Source organism: Artemia franciscana, chromosome 15, assembly GCF_032884065.1.
Source record: "Artemia franciscana chromosome 15, ASM3288406v1, whole genome shotgun sequence".
Classification (NCBI taxonomy): Eukaryota; Metazoa; Arthropoda; class Branchiopoda; order Anostraca; family Artemiidae; genus Artemia; species Artemia franciscana.
This window is the reverse complement of record NC_088877.1, coordinates 23051261-23061537: the sequence shown is the minus strand read 5'-3', so window position 1 is coordinate 23061537 and position 10277 is coordinate 23051261.

The window sequence follows — 10277 nt, the reverse complement described above, 5'->3', positions numbered from 1 at the left end:
GACCCCGGAAACGTTCAAGGATTGCATAATCTCTGTGTTGTTCATGTTGAGCGTGGTCACCTACAACAGGCTGAGAAGTGCCTTGAGAAAGCGAAAAATCTTGCCCCCAATGAGGAATATATTACGAGGCATTTGGCAATTGTCAAAGAAAGGATAGCAACACAACGAAAAACACAATCTGGCCACTGAACTTGCTGCCTGTTTTTGATAACAAACTCTTAAATCTCAGTGTACCGAGCTTTTATTTTATGTCTTAGAGCTTTGTATGTCTAATGATAGCGCTCTCTCACTTAGCCTGCTACTAGAATGTTTTTAATATGCGGACTTTATGTATAACTATATTTTATTGAGAGAGAGAAGGATTCACTCATTAAACAGATGATAAATGAAAGATGGTTACTACCTCCCCTAAAAAGCAAAGCTTGTCCGAGGGGGAGATAGAGAAAACAAAATACATAAAATAAAAGAACAAATTTTAACAGAACAAAACATTTACACTCAATAGTGTAACCTCGTTTCTAATTTCTGTTATTGTTCTGTTACTAAAACCATGGCATTTTATGCATAAATTTTTTTTCAATCCTAAAATTTTGGGTGTAATCGTTTTTTTTTGTAAAACCTGGCGGATTTTTTTTTGTCTAGCTAGCCAAGTGAGAGAGTGACATATGTGCCATATTTTTCCGTTTGCAATGCATACAAATTGATATTTTATAGATTTTGGTGAAAGGTTTTATTTTTTTTGTTCATTTGTATTTATACTTTATCGAATCTTGCACTTATAATTTTACAATGATGCACCAAAAAAGTATTAGAACACCTTTAAAAAATATACCGACTTTAAAATACATTCAGCAAATTTCGAATGATTTTCCAATTTTTGTCAGCAAAGCCAAACTTTTCTTTAAAATCAAACCCCCCACTAAATTAAATCCTTTTTGCGTAGTGTGTTAAGATGAATGTAGATAAATAGCCCACCACGGTAGCTATTAGCCTACTATACTTTATCAGGTTAGAGAGGTAGATAGATAGATAATTTTTTATTTGCAACAATTACATACATAGATATGACAAACCAGTGCACATGTCTGGTGGCATAATTTAGCACTGACAATGTTACACTACGAAAATAAAAACTAAGAGGAGGTCATAAATAATTCCCCGCAACACATTAAACATAAATCACCTAACTGTTTAATATTTATTCAAATATTTAAAACTCGTTATAGCTTACATATAAACCCGTCATAGCCTTAATATTCGCACCCAATAATTTTGACAAATTTCAACTTTGCGATTATGTTTTGCAATTATTTAATAAATAGTAAGTTCTTTATTTTTGAAAAAAAATTATTTTTATCAATGCGTCGTTAAATTTTTTTTAATAATTTTAAAAACTGTCGCTTATTGCTACATTCTTGCACTAATACTGGAATTGAGTTCCAAATTTTTGGCGCAGTATGACGGATGCTGAAACCCGCTCTTGACGTAGGACGAAATTCACACGAAAAATCTGAACGATGAGTGGTTGGATAAATATGAAATTGGGAAAAAGTTGAAAAAATACCAGTGAAATTTGAAGGTAAACTATTGTATAAATAATCAAGACAAATATTAGAAATATTAAATTGTAGAGTTTGGGAAGGAAATATTTCCTGAACTTTTAACATGAATTCGATTTAGAAATGATGATGGTTTTTTTTTGTAAACAGAATTTTAATTATGTTTGCCAGGAATTAAAGAACTAAAGACTTATTTCGCTAGACAGTGGGAATAACCCGAATTTCATAGAATCTGTCTTTTCATTCTGAATAAAAATTCAGTGTTGTTTCTGCAGTGACAAACAGAAAGGCAACTAAATTACTTGTAATTGAGGTTTTTCACATTTTTAAAAAACACATTTCTATTTTTAATATATTTTCTTTAAGACATAAAGCTAACAATCGAAAACACTCCTGCTTTGACTTCTGTCACATCCTGTTCGTAAAACCTAAGACTATTTTTATATAGTCTAAATATATATAGCCTAAATGTTTTTTTTAAAATTTTCATAGGTTATATTTATTGCTTGTGTGTGTGTGGGGAGGATAGAAACTTATTAGCAAATGAAATTTTAAAAGTTGAATTGCCATGAAGGCATTATGAATCAACTACCAGTTTTTATTTCCTTTTATATTCAATATGTTGGTCTACGAAAGGGCAGTCAATTTCAAAATTATTTGTGAAAATTTGGGAAAACATTCGAAATCTATAACATACTAAAAGGTTTGAGAATAGCTAATTTTAGCAGCTTTCAAACAAAATATAATTTATGAATTTCAAATCACCTCCCCATTTTAAGATATTTTGTAATTCACCAGCTATTAATATGAACCAACGATTCTCAAAAGGATGAGTAATGCCGCTGAAAACATCTGAAATATAGGGAAATTTTTGAAATTTTGAAATGTAAGAAAATTATGAAAAAACAAAAGAACAGAGATGCTGCAGTAGGTATAAGTGCAAGATTAAAATGGCCCATGCACCAACACTATTACTGCTCGTAAAATAAGCCAATATTTTTAGCCTATAGTGTCCAAGTGCTCAGTTTTACTTCTTTTTTTTTTGTACCAATATAAAATCCATATCAAGGATTTCTCTGGGAACCTTCAAATTTTGACAATTGTGATAACAACCAGAAGTGTTGCTGCACCAAATCTTTTATCAGTGTCAAAGTTCTTTTTTCATTTTTTTTTTTTTTTTTTTTTTTTAGAAAATATCGGGAATCACTTTACTTCAGAACATAATGGGCAACAATCATTTATTGGCAGAATTATTGGCAATAATATTGCTAGTGCAAGGTTTACTTAATGCTAGTGGAAAGTTAGAAACTTTCCTCTTTATTAATGAGCTTAAGTGTTTATTTTATCTTTTCTTTTCTTCCTTGTTTATAGGTGCCTTATACTGTTGAATGTCTATGGATAGGTTTTCACTGCCTTTTTTCTTTGGTTCATATCAATCTTAATATTGTTGGTAACTGAAACTTTCCTAGTATTCTTTTTTTCTTTTTTACTTCCTCTTCTTCCGTAGCTATACCTATATCTATGCCTTAGGTTTCAACTTAAAATTTCATACCGGGCCCTCTTAATATGATATGTAAATATTATTTTTCAACAGGTTGGTCTAAGATACTCTTAACTCGGCCTAAACAGTTTTTGGACTGCCTCTTTTATAATTAAAATTTCTCCTCTGGCATTGCAGCCTACCCTGGTAATCAGAAGATTTCTGAAGGAATTTGTGGAAAATGTGTCTTACTTGTGTAATCAAATGCATTGCGTAATAGTAATACCAGAACTTGTCGTCAAGGTATAGCATAATTGAACTGAAGTTTCATAGATTGCATAATCAAACTGAAATTTCCCATACCATAGCAATCTCCTACTGGAAAGTATAGAAGAATTCATGTTGTCAATTAGCAATGCCTAATTAAATGGCCCTAGTCTATTGATCTTAGTTGATTAATCAACTAAAACTAATGATCTTAAGGAAATTAATAAATGAGAACATTACAGAGATGCTTTGAACTCAACGTTACACTATTTTTTACGATTTTGAATGGTGTTAATTTTGTCACCATGGTTTGGGACCCTTAAGCGTGAAAGGTAGATCTTCATTTTATAAGTAAAGACAAAACTAAGAAATGATCAAATGACGCAATTGTTGCATGAATTAACTCAATAAAATAAATTATGGGGAAAACTGAGAAAGAAATTAAATTGCAGGTTTTTTATTACAATGCACTGTTGACTTGATGGTAATTTTTTTATTTTTTTTTTCGTGCGGTTACTGATGCCGTCAATTTATTTTCAAAAATGAATCAAGTTGACTTCTAAAAAAAAGGTTAGTACTTAGTACTCGATGACAATTGTTTTTTTTATTTTTACATTATTAAATCTCAATTTTTAGGAATTTTCATCGGAACAGTGGAATGTTTGGGATAAACTCATTAATCTGATGCTAAATTTAAGGGAAAAATTCTTGAAGCGAAATTCATTTTGCTTAACATATATTATATCTTTGCATAACTAGCTTTAAGTTAACTTTACATAGCTATCTATTGCATAATTATGTCTTTTAATGATCTTCATGGTGACAAAGTTTTTTTTATTTACATTATGATGATAGTCCCTGATTGCGTTTTCATAGTCCCTAAATTATATTACATTTCGCATTATCATTTAGCCCAATTCTCCTGGTTGAGCAAGGTAAATTGCCAATTTAAATGAAGGCTTTTTTAAATTTGTTTAATAAAAACTGACGAAAGGAACAGTAATTCTTTTTTATACCTTTGGCCACACAATGGATTCAGAGAATCCAATGAACTCCGTAGAGGTGGAATTGACCAACTAATGCAATTTTTTCTTTAAATTTGCGTTGTTAAATCTTTGAAGTTAAATTGGGAATTTAAAATCCATTTGGTTTTGATTGATCATTAGGAATCTATAGGCTATGTGCTTATGCTAATTAGGATGCTAATAGCAGTAATTGTTTAGGTTATAGGAAGCCCTTTTATTGAAGACTGGTGGAGGTTAGGTTTAGGTCTAAAAAGGATAAAACCTTCTCTTTTGTTTTTTATATACTTTAATTTTATTATTTTTGAACTTTTGAAAAATTTATAAAATAGTGATGATCTTTATTTTATATCATTGTATTTTTAAACTTTGACCTATGGTATAAGGATACTATTTACTACAGTGTCTATATTCTTTATCATAGTATTACTTGTATATTGTTTGAAGATGTAGAAAAAGGTTTTAGAGGAAACTTCCCTTACAAATAAATGGTGTCTACCCCTGAAAAAAAAAATGTTTAATACCTGACCTCCTAAGATAAATTCGAGTATCATCCTTCCATATCGAAAATCATTTTTTATTTTCGAATCTATTTTTCAAGTCGTTCTTTTTTTTCTTTTTGAAATTCCATTTTTTGTTTTTGTACTTTTTGTCTAGATCTCACTCTTAAGTCCTATTTTAATATACATAGCAAATTTTTAAAAACAATTTTATTTTGGATCAGTTTCTATTTTGGAAAGATTCCTTTTCTTACCTGTACTTTCTTGTTTTGAAACAAATTCATAAATTGAATCATGACAACGGCGAGCAGGAAATATCATTTTGTGACTTTGTATTATAGCCCTATTGGTTTTTGTATTTTTCACCCTGTCCATGGCCAATTTAATCTATTCCCTTGATGATGTTGAAATTAAAAAAAAAAAATGGTTATGTGGGAAAACAACAAGCTCTTTACTATTTCACATGATGTTCCAAATTCCGTTCTTATGACGTCCTTATGTCATAAGCCCGTTCTTATGACATATCCATTCCTATGACATTCTTGTGACATATGTCTGTTCTTATGACCTCTTCCCACTCAATCAGGGATAAGTTATTTCCTGCTTGGTGCCAGATGAATGGCACCACATGGAAACAACAAGCTCTTTACTATTTCACATTATTTTCCAAATTTCGTTCTTATCACAAGTCCGTTCTTATGACATACCCGTTCTTATGACATAAGCCCGTTTTAATGGCATATCTGTTCCTATGACGTACTTATGACATGAGTTGGTTCTTATGACCTTTCAGGGACAAATGAGTTGGTTCCCACTCATTCAGGGACAAGTTGTTTCATGCTTGGTGCCAGATGAAAACAACAACCTCTTTACTATTTCGTATGATATTCCAAATTCTGTTCTATCACAAGTCCGTTCTTATGACATAAGCCCGTTCTTATGACATATCCGTTCTTATGACTTTCTTATGAGACAACTCCGTTCTTATAACCTCTTCCCACTCATTTAGGGACAAGTTGTTTCTTGCTTGGTACCAGATGAATGGCACCAAGTGAAAACACCAAGCTCTTTACTATTTCACATGATGTTCCAAATTCCTTTAAATTCGTTCTTATGATCTCTTCCTGATCATTCAGGGACAAATCGTTTATTGTCTAGTGCCAGAATGGCCAAAAAACATGATGTTTGACAATCTATCCTTAAAACACGGCCTAGCCATATCTAGATTTTTTAAAGTAGTCCTAGAAAATGAGGTCGAAACCCATTTTTCGTACAGCTTATATTTTCGATACATGGTCATTCAAGCATTGGTTCCAAAATGATGGGGTAGCTCATGTGTTCTTTCAAAGATATTTTATTACTAGATATGAATAAAGAGTCTTTTAGTGTATTTTTATCCACAGGTTGTATTTGGAGACATAGATTTACCTATTAGAAGATAGGGTAAATCTACCATTATGTATAGATCGTAGGGTAGGCCACGACTTTAAAAAAAAGGCTTCTCTAGCTCCAAAGACTATCTTCACATAATTTAATGTTTTACATTGGAATATAAGAAACCGTATTTTCACCTACGCTCTTAATTTTCGAAAATTTCTTCTCATTTAAATTCTAAGTAAAAAAAAAAACTATATTTAGAAAAACCTTGAAGTACCAAGGACAGTGAAAATAAAACGCATTATTTGAATTGTTTAAGCGGAAAATTACATAACAGTACCTTTAAAAGTTAGAAAAAAAACGACAGTTAAATTTTTAATAAAAAGCCTGCCGTATGTAGTAATGCAGTTTTTGTTATTAATGGATGCCAAATTAAATAGAAAAAGTGGATGAAAAATCTGCAGAAAATAAGCTAAAAATATATGGTGCCAAACTGCTTAAGAAGGTAAAGTTTTTTTAAATTTATTTATTTTGAAATTTGATGTGGTAACTCTGACAAAAATGTTGTACTGTCCTGAAAACTTAACAATTTAAAAGTTAACAATATAAAAAATCTTAAAAAACCGTAGTTTCCAGGTTTGAACAGACCTAAGATGGGTCTATTTGGCAAAAATGTTTTTATTTTGTTACTTTATAAAAATCATATTGTCATTCTCTTGTAAAATTAGGAAAATAAGAAAAGCTCCGTTTTGTTTTTTCCGCAGTTTAGAGGTTGAACACAATATAATTCTGAATGTTTGCATCTAGAGGTTTTAAGATTTAGCCAAGTAATGCAGCAGCAGTGATAGCACATTATATGGTGTACTTAGCCAAAAACTGTAAAAAATGTATATAGTGTGTTCTAATACTAGGCCACTGAGTTATTGTAAATGTTTTTTTTTTCAGTGTTGTGCCTTTTTAAATAGTCCTATGATAGAAGAAAAAGTCCATTGCTAGCTATTGGAAGAAAGATTATTTTTCTAATATTACTTGCTAAAATTATGGAAGAACGACTAAATTATTTACTCGGTTTTACTGTGGATACATTCTAATTTTGTTATACTGTGATAACTTTAGTGTTTTCAAAATTAAATTGTGTAACAAATGTATTTTTGTTCTTTAATCTTTTGTTCTTTTTAGTACGATATTAAGAGTTTTTCGTTGCTAAATTTCTGAAATTATGTTAAACAGTGCTCCAATGAAAGGTTTGGAGCTCATTGAGGCAAGTTTAACACAGGAACTACCCTGTATACTTTATGTCGTATGAATTGTAAAATGATAGATCAAAAGAGTAGAAATTGCTGGCTTTTAGAGTATTTGTGAAAGCACATTTCGATTTGTTTTTAAAACATATTCCTGTACTAACCTATAACCACAATTTTGTCGCTTTGTTTCCTTTTTGATGGTATTGACAGTCATTAACAACCAGCACCAAGTACTAAGTCTGTTCTTCATTGTTTTCTGTAGCTTATCATACTCCTCTATCAATCCCACATCAACTTTTGCTATGTTGTCTAAATCTCATATTAGCCGAGATTCGGCGTCTAGCTTTGTAAAATATGCGGAGTTTTAGCAAGGAATACGCATATGTCAATCATGATAAAATCTTCCAGTTGCTTCATTTGAGTTAGGTCATCCCACGTGAGCTGGCGCATGTGGCACTGATTCATTGGTTGATGAAGACCAAAAATTGTCAAGGGGCCACCAGAAAAGTGGAGATGACGTCATTGCCAATATAACACCTGAACATTTTTTCTGTCTGCCATTTCTGCTGACGGAAGGATGTCCCCGTATTAGAAATCATGAGGAAGGTGGCCCTCACTCAGTTGCACCATGTGACCCCAATAACGCCATTGTCTTGTTGCAGGTTTAGCGGCCAGGAATGGCCGCTAAAACTGTTTACTCTTATCACGGACAAAGGTATTGCTAGTCTTATTAATCCAATGAGTGTCAGAATTATGTGTAAAATAGTTGTTTTCAAAACTCTGGATTTGCTTTTTGAGCTGTTTACTTAGTGTCCAATTTCAAATCCGCGCAACAGCACGGAGGAATCTGCTATTGAAATGCTGGAACCAGAGCTTCAAGGCATTTGTTTCAGAAACTCAGAAGTGATTACCGCTGGGTCCACATGCGGACTAAAATTATTTCTATTCCAGCTGTCTAAATGTCTTAAGGAGCACAGGAAAGGCAGTAGGAGAACACGGAATCAAATGGGAAGGAAAAACTTTCCTGGACTTAGATTATGTTGATGATTTAATCATCCTAAGTGTAAGTAAAATGAATGAACTTTTAGAGGCTCTGCGAGTTCAAGGTGCTAGAATAGGTTTGAAAATTAATGTTAAAAAGACGATGTCGCTAAGGCTAGGAAAAAGTGACGATGAAAAGGTGACGTTGGGTAACGAAAAGATTGGTGGACAGCTTTGCCTACCTTGGCAGTATTATTAGTAAAAACGGTGAAAGCAGTGAAGGTGCTAATAGTAGAATAGCCAAGGCTCAGGGCCCTTTTTCATAATTGAAAAATGTTTGAAGAACATGAAGATAAGTCCACAAACCAAGATTAGAATATTGGAAGCTACAATGATGACATTGGTCAAATAAAGTTCTGATGAATGGGCGCTCCGGAATGTGCGGTTCAATCCTGCTTTCTAGGGCTATAATGAGAGAAAGGTTCAGATGGCTTGGTCTCGTTCTGCGGATGAAGGATGGCAGATTGCCAAAGATTGTCCTTTTTGGCCAACCGTTAAAGGCTAAACGGAAAGCAGATCGTCCGCGATTGGGGTCGGAGGATGTCATAAAAAAAGATTTAAGGGAAATGGGAACATCCTGGGAGGCTGTAAAGAAGGGGACTTTGAATAGACTGATATGGAGGAGGAGCGTGCTTAGCTATGTTGGCCTCAGGCGGCTTGGTGCTGGGGTAAGTTCTTAGTAGTAGTAGTAGCTGTCTAAATTTAACCTAATTCTATCATAAAATAGAAATAAAGCTATTCTAATAGAAAAAAATATAATCTTAGAGCGCTGCTATATAATCTCGGAAAAACACACAGTTGGCAAGGTCTTTGGTCTATTCAAACTGAATATACTAAATTTTATTCATTTCGCCAATATTATATCAATATCATTCATTTTAGCGGTCACCATAATCAAACAGAATGAGAATAAATCAAAGTCTATGCTTTCATAGTACCATGTTCTTGAACCATTGGAAAAAGTAATGCAAGGAGTTTAGCAAATACTGGTGTGTTAAATTAGAGTTATTGAGACAACCCCACGTTCAATTCGTTAAATGACAAACTTTTGGAATTTGAAATGGGTTGAAATGGTTCGGCTTTGGGCCTTGGATTGAGCATTTGAAAAGTATTTTTCATCTTTCTGGATTCTGTTTTACGCAAAAATTTCGTTAAACATGAGACACTGTGCTTCTTTTTGCCATGACTTCAAAAAGGCTCGTTTTGGAGGAATAATGGCATTAATTCTTAAATCTTGTCTGAATATTGACACATTAACCGGTTTGCTTAGTAACAATATATTGTTTGCCAAAAATAAGGTTACAATCTATTTAACTAATTGTCTAGAATTTAGAGATACTTATCCATCATTTGCCACTTCTTACTTTTCTTTTCCCAGTGCTTTGATGCTTTTGTATACAAAAGATATATATGTGTGTCTATATATACGCCAGCGCTATCTATGAGGATCTTAAGTGAATTAGACAGCTGGATCGATAAACATATATGACAAAAGTTTATTCCAAAACAAGCTGCAGGATCATGACAGCAAACAGAATAATAGAATATTCATGACTTTTAAGTCATAAATGAACATTTCAACAACACATACAAATAATGTAAAAAAAACACTGGATCTGATAGATAGATAAACTTTTATTTTCACCAAAATTTCCTTGGCACTGCCAAATTTCTTTGTTGCAGTCACATTAATAAACGACGCCAAAAAAAAAACAAAGAAAACAGAACACTAATCAATCATCTTGACTAACATTTTTACAGAACTCATACCAATGTACAATTTCAAT